Here is a 15,080-nt window from a genome sequence, read left to right as displayed (position 1 = left end):
AAACATCCAAATTCGCAGACAGGGACTCTAATCAGTGATGACTTTACAACCTGGTAAAGCCTCTTAGGGCCTCATTACCGGTTTAGAGGTGGTAATAGGACTGACCTATTCCAGCACCGCCAAACCAGTGGTTGAACCACCTGCCAGATTAGGAGTTTTCTTTCGAAAGGCAGCCACTTATTTGGCGTTCCCACAGCGGTGCCTATAAAATAGGCCCTGCAATGGGAATGTACAAATCAGTACTTGCACAGCATTAACTACTGGGGTACATGGACACAGGGGGGGCACAACATGTGTCCCCCTGCATGCACCCCGGTGGCCATAGACGTAAAGGGCACTGTCGGACCTCCTTTGTTTCATCACCACCACACTTTTCATGGTGGTCACACCGCCATGAAAAGTGTGGCATTTAGGATCTCGAAATAAGCTTGGTGGGGCTGCAGTGTCCCCGCCAAGCATATTGCGACCTCAAGACTGCCAGGCCACGTCCAGGGATCTCTGTTCCCTGGCAATTCTGGTGGTCCCTGGACAGCTTGACTACTCTGGTCATAATAGGGTGGCTGGAAGGCCACCACTGCCTACGCCATCCATGAGTCTGGAGGTTAGTGGACCACCAGACTCGCAATGAGGTCTCAATGTCAATGTCACCTGGTGTGCAGTTCGTAATTTGGATAGATGCATCCTTTCAGAACCAAGCTCAGAGGGCCACAAGGAAGCCGGATCTACAGTGCCCAATTGTAGGGATTGTTGTCTGTTACTCCTGATGTTCCGGGGACCAGCCTACTATGAGCTCTGAGCAACTGGTTCAAGGACCTCTTCAGCACTTCACTTTCTGTGGTAGTGTGGATCAAGCAGTCTAGGGACTCTGAGGGGTGAGGTAGGTGAAGGGGAAAAAACAGTCTCACAACTCAAAAACACATCCAGTAACCCCAGTAAATGATTGTCCCGCTACATACTTGCTTGAGGTATAAGGTATATTTATGTGAATAGAAAGTATAATCCGGTACACCACCACCAATATGCTCAGTTTTGATAAGGCAAGCGCACTGACTCTTCCTGGGTCAGCTCTTGAGTCCCACATCCTCATCTAAGGATTGTGGTTATTACCCATTTATATGAGGAAACTTCTAAACTGGGTCCCGCTAGTGAGTTCAAGTCCTAATGGTTCCATTATGGCTTTGAGAAAGCCAAAGTGCCCCGGCGCAGAAGCATGTTAGTCAGAGACAGTTGCCCCAGAGGCTCATATACCCACTCTTACCCACTCTAACTGGAGTAGCGGTGTGTAGAGTCCAAGGGGCACATTTAAATTGGAATGGCAAAGCGTGGTATTAAGCAAACATTGCTAACGCCATACTCCGCCATTCTGAAAATGCTGGGATGCGCCATACTCACAATAATGTGGCACACCCCTGCGTTTCCCCTAGTGCTGGTTCTAAATCTAGGTGCCTAGTGCCAACGCAGGCACTCTTGCACCATAGAGCAATGGTGTCTACGTTGAGGGGCATGGTTGTTTATATGCAGGAAGGTGTCTATTGATGCACATAAACAATCAGGAATGGCGAATTTTAACTTCTATGTGTGCAGCATTGTGCAGCACATATAGAAGATGCATATTGTTATATTTTTAAATGATTGTTCATGTGCAGGAAGGGACACCTTCATGCACATGAACAATCATTCATGATGATTTGCTGTTTCTATGTATGCTGCACAATACAGCACACATAGAAACAGCAAAAATGAAGAACAATTAAGAACTCCTCCTCTTTCGCTATGTTAACACTAGGTATTCCCTGGTCTCTCTTTTGGTGCTGCCTCCTATTTATGCCACCCTTGTAAATAGGGGAAAGCATCAAAATCAATGGGTGATGCAGCGGAACCCCCGATGCAACACCCATTGCTTGCCTTTTTCATGATAAGTGGAGCGTAAAAGGGGGCCTTATTTACAAGGCGGTGTTAAGCCACTATAGGTGGCTTAATGCTGCCTTGTAAACAAGGAGAAGGGTTTATCGCCACAGGCACATCAATAAAAGTGATGTTCCTGTGCAGATAGGTGCTCGGAAATATGTCCGCAAGTGTGGCTCTGTGGCACACCATTGCCGAAGTCTGGATGCTGCGGTCATGATGGCAGGTGTTTACAGTGATCCTCCAGGCAAGCTGTCCATGAGTCCAGTGGCAGACATTGGGTGCACCTGAATTCGAGCAGGTAAGTCGTTGCTCTTCGTCTGGGGGTCAATTCAATTAAATTTTATTGGTTTAGACGTCCTCAGAGATCAACAATTTGAGATAAATACATGAATCATATAATTTTTATACCATTTCTACTATTGACATATTAATACAAATGTACTTTTAAAATACAGGTAAAGAGGATTTCATTTAATCTCAATTATCATTCAGTGGAGATTTCATAAAGGCAATCAAATAATTGGGGGTAGAGAGATTATATCTAAAAGAAATAGGTTTTAAGAAATGATTCTTGGCCTCTCCCACCGCTTTATTAGAACAGGAATACAAAATGTGGATTAAGTCCTGGAGTCCTCCTTTACATTTATCACAAACCTTTGCTATCAGCTGAATAGCTTCAGCTCTTTGGGTAGGCCTTTAGAGGTAATATCCCTGGTCGAAACATGATGATGCATCTCTGAATGGTGTGTCGTTAGGTGTATCTCAAAGTACTTCTGATGGATCCTAAACTCAATAGTCCAAACTAGGACGGACCATCAACACCTCTTTTACGTCCTGCATCTGCGCTGATGACTGGAAGTGGGCAGAGGTTAAACCCCTCCTCAAGAAGCCAACAGCCAACCCAATGGACCTGAAAAACCACCTGCCCATCTCCCTCCTCCCCTTCGTGGCCAAAGTCACGAAAGACTTGTGAACGCCCAGCTGACCGCCTTCATCAAAGAGAACTCCATCCTAGACGCCTCCCAGTCTGGATTCCGCAGTCACCACAGCACCGAGACCGCCCTCCTCGCCGCGACTGAAAACATCCGCATGCTACTCGACCAGGGACACACTGCAGTCTTCATCTTTTTAGACCTCTCCGCAGTCTTCGACACCGTTTCACATCGCACGCTCACAGCTAGACTTCATGACACAGGGATGCAAGGAGCCACCCTCAACTGGATCCAATCCTTTCTCTCCGGCAGAACCCAGAGGATCATACTCCCTCCCTTCTTCTCTGAACCCACCAATATCAACTGCAGAGCACCCCAAGGCATATCGTTCAGCACCACGCTCTTCAACATCTACATGGCCAACCTTGCTGCCATCGTCAGACAGCATGGGATCAGCATCATATCCTACGCTGCCGACACCCAGCTTATCATCTCACTCATGAAGAATCCCGAAGACACCAGACTCTGCTTCCACGGAGAATGTGGGAGCCTGGGTGAAAGACAGCTGCCTGAAACTCAACTCGGAAAAGACCAAGGTCCTCATCCTCGGACCCTGCACCTCTACCTCCACCTGGGACAACACCTGGTGGCCCTCCGCCCTTGGGAATCCACCCACCCCTACAGACCACGCACAAAATCTCTGCATCATCCTCAACTCCTCCCTCTCCATGACCCGCCAGATCAACGCCGTCGCCTCCACTAGTTTCAACTGCCTGCGCATCCTCTGCAAGACCTTCAAATGGATCCCCCCGCCTGCAGAAAGACTGTCAACCACGCTCTCATAACCAGCAGACTTGACTACGGCAATGCCCCATACACCGGAATCAACATAACTCTCCTTCACAAACTCCAAACCATCCAGAACGCCGCTGCCAGACTCGTCCTCGGGACACCACGTCACGAACACATGACCCAATACTTATGAGACCTCCACTGGCTCCCCGTCGAGAAGAGGGTCACCTTCAAACTCCTCACCCACGCCTACAAATCCCTCAACAACATCGGATCCAAATACCTCATCGAAAGAGTGTCCTTCCTCGTATCCAAGAGGAACCTCTGCTCCTCCGACCATGCCCTAGCAGAGGTCCCCCGCATCTGCAGAAACAGAACAGGCAGGAGAGCCTTCTCCTACAGTGCGGCCAAGACCTGGAACCAGCTCCCTGTGAACATCAGATGCTCCCCGACCCTGCACACTTTCTGGAAGGACCTTAAGACCTGGCTCGACTGATCCGGAGCTGCTGCCCCTCCCCCCGCCCCCAGCACCTTGAGACCCTCACGGGTGAGTAGCGGGCTCTATAAACCTCCTGATTGATTGATTGAATAGTGGATACAAAACATTTATAATGGGATAATTGAGAGCAATGTGCCCTATCAAGCTCAAAGCTTAATCAAGGTGTCATATTTTTTAGGAATAGCTTCAAGTGCGCTGCAGACCAGGATTTTGGGATGCCTTCGGGCCATTGGAAGTATTCAAAGACTGTCTTAAAATTTCTATTGAAAGTGTATCGTTTTTACCAGCCTTAAAGGTTTCGTATGTCAATAAGGCCCTTAAGAAGTCTTCTTTTGCATGCACAAGCTTGAATGCTAATCTAATTATATTGGCCAAAGCCTGCGGGTCACAACCTGCTTACTCCTCACAGCTCTATGCTTTTCCAGGGCAACAGCCTTTTTTGTTCTGCACAACCCCCTCTCGACAAGTGGGTAGTCGCAACCTGTGTGCTGCTCCAGGGCAACAGCCTTTTCACTTCTGCACAACAACCTCTCAAAAAATGGGTGGCCACAACATCAGCACACAGGGTGATGGCCCCTTCATGTCACATCACAGCACAGGGTGACAGCTGTCCACCTGGCATATAGAGGTCACAAGCAGCACAAATAAGACAACGGCTCTCTTCAAGTCATGTTGCTGCACATTACAATGGCACTTCTTTCATCACAGAGTGGCCTCAGGGCAACAATTCTTACTCTTCCGCATTGCCCCCACCTTGCATATGGGGTTGCAGTTAGTTCACCTGGGTGGGCAGCCCGATCTGAGACTCTGCACTCGGGATCCACTCGACAAGATCTCACTGGACTTTGCTCTATCCAGGCATATCCTTATTACAAAACAGTATGATGACACCACTGTGCTCTTCCTACTTAGCTCATGTAAGGGAAGTAGACCTTTAGCACTATGATGGTAACGCATTGAGCACTCCTCCTGGTCTAAACAGACCACAATCCTCAAGGTAGGGGTAGGTCATGGCGCATTTGCATGATCCATGTCCACCCACAACCAAATATTGTTACCAAGGATACATATATGAATGGAGTTGGCCAACTCAGGGCATAGGTTCACACCTATTTCCATACAAGGGACTCTTCTGTCCCAATACAGCGGCATGTAAATTAGATCCCTCAACATGTCACTGTCAGCAGCAAATTCTCATTTGACATTACTTGGCACACTCAAGATAACACCAGCCTTTTGCTGCTGCTGTCTTGCACTGGATATGAAATGCCACTGTTCAACCTCCCAAGACAGGATCACATGGCATGTGCGGGTGTCCTAAAGAGAACCCATATTTCCTCATCGAAGGGCCATAAACACCACCATGCCCCTGGTAGGACAGCAAAAGGTCATTCAATGCACAATGCCAACATTTTTGTCCTGTGGGCCAGTGAGCTGTTGGGAAAAAAAGTGGGAATGAAGATGATTCACTTTGACATTTTTTGTGATGCATTTGTGATACATTTTTTAATCTCTCCTCTTCATCCAGGCACTATGGTCATCAAGTGGGTAAGCAGCACCATTCACCAAGTTGTAAGGCATAGCTGCACACAGTTCAAGCACTGTCTACTGCCCACTGTTTAAGCACAACTGCAACTGTTTAAAGTGGACTACACAGTCCACTAATTGAAAACTACATATGTATGTATCAGTAAAAGTTGAACACAACCTTGGGTTGCTCAGGTTTCTGATCTAACGTGGGTTTCCATGGAATGAATAGTTCTAGACTATGATCGTTAAATATTTCTTTGTTTTCCTCCAGTGAAAGTAAAAACAATTGTATTTCATGGAAAACCACAAACTAGAACTGAGGATGGTCAAGGACTCTCTACACCATACGTCATGGCCTGGTTAATAAGAATCAGATAGAAGGCGGCACAGGTGAAAACTCTTTAAAAAAAACACAAAGCACTCAATGTCCTGTAAGCTTTCAATACAAAGGCTCAGATTAGGAACTGGATGGTAAATATGGCACAAATGCCTGAGGCAGTGATGAACTGATGATCGCAATACCTAATCCATCTTTTTTTAAATAGGTTTGCATATGTTCCTCTTTATAGTACTAGGAGAAGCAGACAAAGCAATGCTGCCTTCTAAGTATCTCCTGATCTGTGTGTAGACTTGACCTCTATTGCAGAGAAGCTTCACCTGGACTCATCAGGATAAAAGAGGTGTTTAAGTATGTCCTGACATTTATATTTTTGTCACTGACATTTGCACACAAGTCAAAATATTGACCACTAAATTAATCCCACTTGATTGTTGTCTTCTCTGAGGTGTGATCTTCAGCTGCAGTTATGGTTCCGTAGGAAATGAGGCATCTTCTTACTCACCCACTCCCAGATCTTTTGTCTCACTCCTCTTTTTATACTTTTGCATTTACTCACTCCGACTTTGTAATTTTTCCTCTGTAATTCCATCCATTCATGTCCCTTTGGCATAATATTTCTCTTTTTCTTTACTCTACCCTGTTTCTGAATATGAACTGCACTTTTTCTTCAAGTGGGTCAATCCCACTTCAGCCTCCTCCAACCCAGTTCCTTCTTCTCATACCCTCGAATCCTATTATTAGTTTAATCTTTTTTCCTAGCATTTTCATTCTTTGTGTCTCTTATTGTTTCTCCCTTCATTCCATCAAACATGTGGTTAATCACGTAAAAACCTGCCTTTACCCTTCAATGTCTTCTGATTTCTACATTAAGTATCTCTCCTCTTTCTTTCACCAATTCTGCTTTTTTTAACTCCAACTCTCTGTTCCCTCTCTAAAGATGGGCTTTCACAATGCCTCTTACCTACACTTCTTGCTGCCATCGTCTTCTGCATTCTGTTTGTCACTCTAACCGTTCCTTTTCTTTTCTCATCCTCTTAGATTTGTTCTGTGCATGTAATACAGTTCACCTCTTTAGCCTGCTCTTTACTTTGTTTCCTTTTGTATGGCTGACACTGATCTTTCTTGTTCTCCTCCTTTCCCCTTCGCATGCATACTCTGTTCCTTGGCTACTTCTTCTCCTCTTCTTAATGGGGAAACCAGGGGTCACTCCTGGAATGCCTTCTTTTTCAAATCTACACTTTTCCCCTGTTTGAGAGCATCACTTCCTTCAATTTACCTTACCTCCTTTATGGCAATGATTCACAGATTTTAAAATCTTTTTTCTCTCTCACTTTTACTATTTAATAGACTATCTGCTTTTGTCTTTCAGCAGTTAATTTCTGCATATCTTCTCATGCACTACATCTCAACGCTGGTGTTGTGTACACCAGCAAGACTGAAATTGTTTTCGTCCCTAGCGGTTCCAAAAATCTTCCCCTTAGGGTGACCAACTGGCATGAGTGCAAATTCAGGATGTTGAAAGTAAAAATTCAGGAGAAAGGGTCAAAATTCAGGACAAAAAATCAGGGCAGGAGGTAAAAATTCCCGTCAAAGGGTGAGTTTTACAGACACATCAGAAGAGATTGCGCAATAGTATATAAGTAGGTAAATTTGAAAACCACTTAAGTACAAGTGAAAAGTAGTTTATATTAGGTTGAGACAATTGTGCACTGGTTTTTCAGTATGTTTGCAGCTTTGAGCAAATGTGCTGGTCTTTTTGTTGTAACAAAACCACCCCCTCACCTTTCCAGCCTCTCAGAGAAAATCCTGGCGCCCGGTCTGGCCAGTCTGGCCTTGCTACCACTCTCCAGTGGTGACCCTCTCTTTACATAGACCCTCTCTCAAGTATATTTCATTTATTTTACACTGCTAATCATCCCAAGTAAGTAGGACAGGGTGTCAGAGTGCATTACATCACACACCTATTATATAGAGACAATGACTCATATAAATGTGAAGGTCAATCTATAGGAAACGTACTTAAGATAATGAAGGTCACAAGGTGTAATCATTCTTTCATCCATTATTCAGTCTTTCACCACCATTCTGTCCGTCCATCTGTGTACCCATCCATATCAATATTCAACCATTTGCAAACCTATCCATCATCTATCCTTAAATCCATCCACCCTTTCACTCATCCATCTCTCCATTCATCCTTTCACCTTATCCATCCATGCACTCATCCATCCACTCATCCATCCATTCACTCATCCATTTAGCCATCTCCCCTTTCATGCACCCATCCATCCTTTCACTTACTCATTCATCCACCCAGTCACTCATCCATCCATCCTCCCTTTCTTTCTCCAAATGTCTTTCATTTAGCCATCCATCTTCCATCCACCCATCTATCTACTCATCCATTCATAAATCCATCCATTGACCCTATCACTCATCCATCTACCTGTTCACTCCTTCACTCATCCATCCATCCATCCTTTCACTCATCCATCCACCCTTTCACTCCTTCACTCACCCATCCATCCTTTGTCTTATCCATCCACCCTTTCACTCCTTCACTCATCTAGCCTCCCTTCTGTCGATCCACCCTGCCTTTCACTCACTCACTCATCTAGCCTCCCATCCACCCTTTCACTCATCCATCCATCCATTCACCTTTTCACTTATCAAGTTATCAATCACTCATCAGTTAACTCATTCGCCACCTATTCACTGACCTGTCACCCACCCTTTCACTCATCCATCCATCCTTTCACTCATCCATCCATGTGTTTACCTTTCCATCTACCCTTCCACCCATACATCCATTTATCTTTTCTCTGATCCATCCTTCCACTCACTCATATGACCATCGATTCTCTCATTATCCATCCATTCACCCTTTCACTAATCCATCCAACCAGCCACCCATCCCTTCAGTTACACACCTTTTCACATTAATTATGAGCTGAGCCTTTGCTGAGTTGCAGACAGAAGAGGCCTATCAAGGACTTCCCCCCTGCTGTAGTTCCTAAAGTAAGGGGTGCAGTGGGGGAGGGCTCACTATGCGCCTGAACATAGACAATCCGAAAAAGTAGAAGTCATGAGTCATGCTTGATGCACAGTGCCAGGACGTAAGGTGGCTGTAACATGGTGTTGTTTCCAGGGCTTTAAGTGGGATGAAAAAATTGAGGGGTCTCTCCAAAGGGGGTGTTTGATGTAATTAAGGGAATGGCTTAAAACACCTAAGCTAAAAATCTGTGCTTAGCATAGTGTGCCACACGGCTCGTAATTTGCTGCTTCTGTCATTGCAACAAGATGTATAACATAACAAGTAGTGTTACACCTACAAGCCAGAACTATTGGCTTTGTCAATGGTTGGAAGTTGCATAAAATAAAAAAAGCAGCAAACATGACTTTGTTGAATATAACATTGAAAATGTGTCAGTTTAAAATGATGAGTCAGTGAATGACCCATAACCCTTTTTTAAAACTTGTTCCACCACCTTTTCATGAACTGGATTGTCACCTAGCAGCATGGACGGTTTTGTTAATTTCTTCCACCTGACTGAATGTCCTGTCCTAGACCGAGGCAGGAGGAGGCCTACCACATCAGTAAGAGCACAGACTGGCCCATTGTCATTCTGTATGTGGCAATCAGCCGCAGACAGAATGACAATGGGCAGGGTGGGGCTGCACTTGTGGTCAGAAGAGTGAGAGGTGGACCCATCAGGGAGCTGAGGCTTCTGGCATGGGAACAGTGATGCTCCCCAATGTCCAAAATTATGGACAAAAGGTGTCCGTAAAAGGGATCGTCACAGACAACAGACGTTAGAACCAAATTATGGACGGTCCGTAAAATGTACGGACGGTTGGTCACCCTACTGCCCCTCCCTGTCGTTTTTCTCCCCTCTTACCTCATTGTTTCTCTGTCTGATGATAATTGGAGCACTGACTTCTACTCTAGCCTTTCATTCACTCATCATAATTCCACTGTTTCTCATTTTTGGGATTTTCAGCTGTATGACGTTTGCATGATTGGGCTGCTCCTGTTATTCCACACCAAGGAAAACTCTATTTCTCACTCTTATTCTATCAAGTCTTTACTTATGTTTACTCTATTGACTGCTATGTGTGCTTCGTCCCTTGTTCTCCTAAAACTAATCTTTTTTTAACCATTGACCTTCTTTTTTAATGTTTCCACACCTCCACACTCTCTCCCCTCCTATATTTCTTTGATCTGCTCTCCTTACCTCTCTTCTATTTCCCAGCTCGATACTCCTCATCCAACTTGTTCTGCCTCTCAGTTTACACTAGTTTCCTTCTATGCTGATGCACTCCATCTCGATTTACATCTTTTTTCCTTTTGTGTGTAAGCTTTAAAAATTCCCTCCCTAATTTACTCCTTTTCCTTCCAAATTGTTCCGGTCTCTGTGAAAGGACATCTGTTTAATGAGGCTTTACTCAGCACCTTTTAATTCCTTATTCTGACCTTGCTAAATAACCTTAATTTTCTACCCTTCTCTATGTCCCTGTGTTAGTCCTTGTGCCAGCTCCCCCTGCGACAGTTCTCCTGTACTGCTTGCCCACAGTCCACTACCCTGTGCTGCCTGTCTACCTACTGTCCTCTGTTTGTGCCTCCACTGCTCATTTCTTACTCTATTTTGCCGTTGCCGCTCATTTTTCTACCCTCTGTTTGACCTTTTCTGCTCGTTTTTCTCCCTCTGTTTTACCCTCTTCTGCTCGTTTTTCTGCCCTTTGTTTTCCATTTTCTGATCGTTTTTCTGCCATCTGTTTGGCTTTCTGCTTGTTGTTATGCCCTCTGATGCTCTGTTTTGCCTTTTCTGCAGATTTTTCTGCCCTCTAATTTGCCTTTCTGCTAATTTCTCTGCCTTCTGTTTTGTCCTCTTCTGCTATGTTTGCCTTTCTGCTAGTTTCTCTGCCTTCTGTTTTGCCTTCTTCTGTTAATTTCTTCCTGTTGTTTCCTCAAAACCTGGCTCTTCGACAGAGACCTCGCACTCCAGCATCCAGATACCCCCAGGGGGTGACAGTGCTGAGCTCTACAAATGCTGATTGATTATAGTGCTTATTATCATGTTTTACTGTTTACTCATTGTTTCTCATGTAGAGAGCTTCTGCATAAGTTCTTTATTAATTGGGTATGCTGCTTATTCACTATAAGCAGCAGGCCAGCTTTAAAAATCTTAGGTTATCAAGGCTGACATTCTCTTCCTCTTAGAGGGCTCTATGTTCATTTTCCACTCTTGCTGCAATCATAAGCCAAGCGTGGGAGTAACTACACATGGGTCCCATCTATGGGATTACCTAATGCGCTTGTGTTTCAATAGTTTATATATGTCAGACTCTTCTCAAAAATGCATCTTCTACCAGTTGCGGCTGGCAGAGGTATGAGCAATGGGGTGGTGAGGCGGAGCGGGGCAGGGTGGGGTAAGTCGATATATGATGGGATAAGTAAAAATACATGAATAAATAAGTAAAACCACTTACTGTGTGCTCGCCGTATCGCCGACTCAGCGAAGCAGCGAGCACAAGGTAAGTGGTTTTATTTTTGTATTAATTTAATTTTACTTATCCTGTCGTAAGTCGACTTACCCGGCCCCCGCCTCGCCCCTACCTCACCTCTCTTACCTGTGCCGGCAGCCACTGTCTTTTACCTGTTGCTTAGCACCTAGCCAGAACTTATCCTTGTCTCACCTTGATGATTGCCCAGACCCTTAAATGGTGCACTCACACTTTTGCCTGTCTCCATGGATGCATTTAAGTGGAGCAAGTAAATGATAGAGCGCGCAGGTCACCCGACTCAGTTTATCATACTCACCTGGGCCCATAAAAAACAACACAACTTTTCATGAGTTTAATCAGGCAACCTGTGCACTTGCTCTAATCAGAGATTGATACATTTCATTTAGGACCTATACCATTGACTTACCAATCTTTGTCATCAGTACCTTAGGTCCTAAGGGATCAAAGGAGTTAGAATAATAGGTAGAATAATAACATTTGCACTCGTATAACAACCACAAACTCGGGAAAGGTTTAAACTCTTTATCTAAATTTCTTAAATGTTTTAATCCAAATATTAAACATCAGAAATCTTTCAATTAAGAAAATAATGATTAGAATGAAAATATGCAGAGATTTTATAGAGCAGTCTTTACGCATTTGACATTAGGGTGGGAAAAGAGAAGGAAACAGTACAATGACATACCCACATTGAATATTTACCTAAAATGGTGTGAAGAACTAAACCTGGCCACGGGTCAGTTTAAAGGACAGAACCCCGAAAGTGCAGGCACCATAAAGGCAAGCAGGTGCAGATCAGAATCAGGACAGGTAAAGCCAAATTGGATCAGGACAGGACCACCAAAGGTTAAGACCTGCACCCGCCGCTAAAGTTGCAACGCCTGCGTTACTCCCTCTCTGCAGCTAACAGCCAGAAACCCGATTGGGTTATGGAATCTTCTGACAGAGTGCTCCGCCAACAACTCTGCTCTTAGTCACCTATTGAGTGCGTTGGGTCGGTGACAGGTCAGCTATTCGGACAAGTCGGACAAATTAACTGGCTAAGCCGACCCTAGTTATACTATTTTCCAGGTCAGTGTACCACCCCCACAATGTTGCAAGAGTATGGCTCCCCAATTTTGATTGGACAAAAGAATGAGGAGAGGACATCACACCATGCCAAAATGAAACTTTTAAAATGAATATTAATGTTTGCGTTACCGCCCATCAATTTATTTTCCCATGCACTTTTATTCCACCCAGCAATGAATGTAACAATATCAAACAATGTATTTATGCTTGTACAGTCCAGCTTCTTCTTGTGGGGTTGAGAGTTCACGCTCTCATGAACATCATCTGGTAGGACAGTAGCTGGCATGAGTTCAATGTCACAGCTTGAGTTTTCGTGCAAACTTTGCACATGCGCGGGTGGGTTTCAAAATGGAGACACAGATACATTTCAGGCCCAAACACGAGCTGATAGTAAAGCAGAAAAGAAACAGTTTCAGAACAAAGAATAAATGAATGCACTGTATACCACTTATCTCTACTCTATTCCCATTACTTTATTTTTAATTATTGCGTTATAAATTAGGCAGAACAAACAGCTTGACAAAAGCAGCGGTGCAAGCTTCTTGCATGTGAGGACATAGAGCAGCCATCTTAGTTCTAGTGCGCAGAAGCAAAAGATTACCGCCAAAGCAGTAATTACGTCATGTCACGTGAGTGTGACGGACGCATGCGCAATAAGAAAACCTGCGTAGCAGCGGCCATTTTAGTGCAAGCAGATTATCATTAGTAAAAGCACATATGCAAGCTTCACCTAGATGTCATGTAATGCAATATTAATAGGACAAAACATGTTGATTAGTACATTACGTTATGTCGAGAGGACTGAATACAAGCAAGTCGCATTACGTGCAAATCCTTGCTCTATCATAAACACAGTGTAAGGTTCTCCGCCTGGCATGGTGGGTCTTTGTTCTTGGGAGTCCCACGTTATGATCTCTGCCTCCAAAACTGTGGTGGTGTCATCGCGTTGAGTGTTCTCAGTTTCCTAGGAGTTAGAATTCGTGGTCAGACCTTTTTTCCTGTGCAGCAGATGACTGTAACCCTAGGCTCCCACTTCTTGGGGCATAGGTCTCAATCCACTCAGATAACCAACATCAGCTGTCACATACCTGCCAAGTACTCCCACTGACCCCAGATCAAGCAAGAAAAAAAAGCTTCTTTGCAAAAATGATTACAAGAATAAATTGAAGTCGGAAATTATTATTTGATTACGTAAAAGTAAATATCAAATTAACTCTTTTTATGGGAACAAAAGGAACGCATTCTTATGAAATGTGCATACACTTAGAAGCTATAAAAATCAGCTGAGCTTTAAATGTTAATGTTGATAGATGCAGTCCTTGGCAGACTATAGAAAACTGAAAAGAATTCTGTTTTGGCTCATGTAATGAGAGCAAACATTACAAACGCAGAAAACTGCAAACTGTTTATAAAACTAGAAAATATTGTTGCACACCACGCGTGATTCAATATATTCTCTGATTTTTATAACGTTACAGATGGCATAAAGTAAACCTCTTGAAAAGTCATGATATTATCTTGGTTTCCTTCTGGAGAGGAAAGCTGAAACATATCTGCTTAGAGCATAAACTGATTCTTTTTTTATCGCACTGAACAGCTTAACTATCATACTAAAACCATAATATCATGGCCTGATTATTCTTTAATGGCCGTGTTACAGTTAATGCCGGGATTACTTCTGATGCTGTGCAGATGTCACTAATTACCATTGTGTTTTTTTTTTAATGTCTTTCTATTCGTTTTAAAATGTTGTATTTACACTGACACGCTCACACTCGCACTAGATGGCCCTGCTCTAAAAGAATTTCACTACATCAAAAACTTATGGCGAATTACAATTAATGCTGTGCGCAAATGTTCGCCGTCACCTATTGCTCAAACGTTGCACTGGTGAAAACAACCAGAACAAATCAATTTCATACTATTTTGCTCCTTGAATAATATGGATAGCTGCAAATGAATTTTGCACCAACCCACATTACATAAAGGTTTCTGGTAGTAGAGATAAATGTATCGTTCAACCATTAATAAACATACAGACGTTTTTGCTAATAAATCATTTGATATATGTAAAACATTTTTTAACTCAATATTTATAGTGTGTGGTGTCTTTTAAATATACAGGGCAAAAGTCATTTAGCACTTTTAGCCCCGTGGTATAAAAGGGACAAATAAAATTAGCTTCATACACAAACCTGTATTTCATATTTGAAAAGTGGATTGAATTTATGTCATCGATTTATTATTATGTAAACAGTGCAAACAAGTGTTAAATCGGTTTGTTCCATATTTTGCCACAGTGGAATACCATTTGAAATATTATGTGCTACACAATCAGCAAAACATGTACAAATGGATTTGCCCGTTTTTTAAACTTGCCCCAGGCAAAGCTTCCCTAATACAGCCACTCCTCTTAAAGTAGACCCTATAGGATTTCACGATTTGCAAAGAATTTGTGACATCAGCAGTGCCCATGAAATCT

Source organism: Lissotriton helveticus, chromosome 11 (genome assembly GCF_964261635.1).
Source record: "Lissotriton helveticus chromosome 11, aLisHel1.1, whole genome shotgun sequence".
In the NCBI taxonomy this organism is placed as follows: domain Eukaryota; kingdom Metazoa; phylum Chordata; class Amphibia; order Caudata; family Salamandridae; genus Lissotriton; species Lissotriton helveticus.
This window is presented reverse-complemented; position numbering follows the sequence as displayed.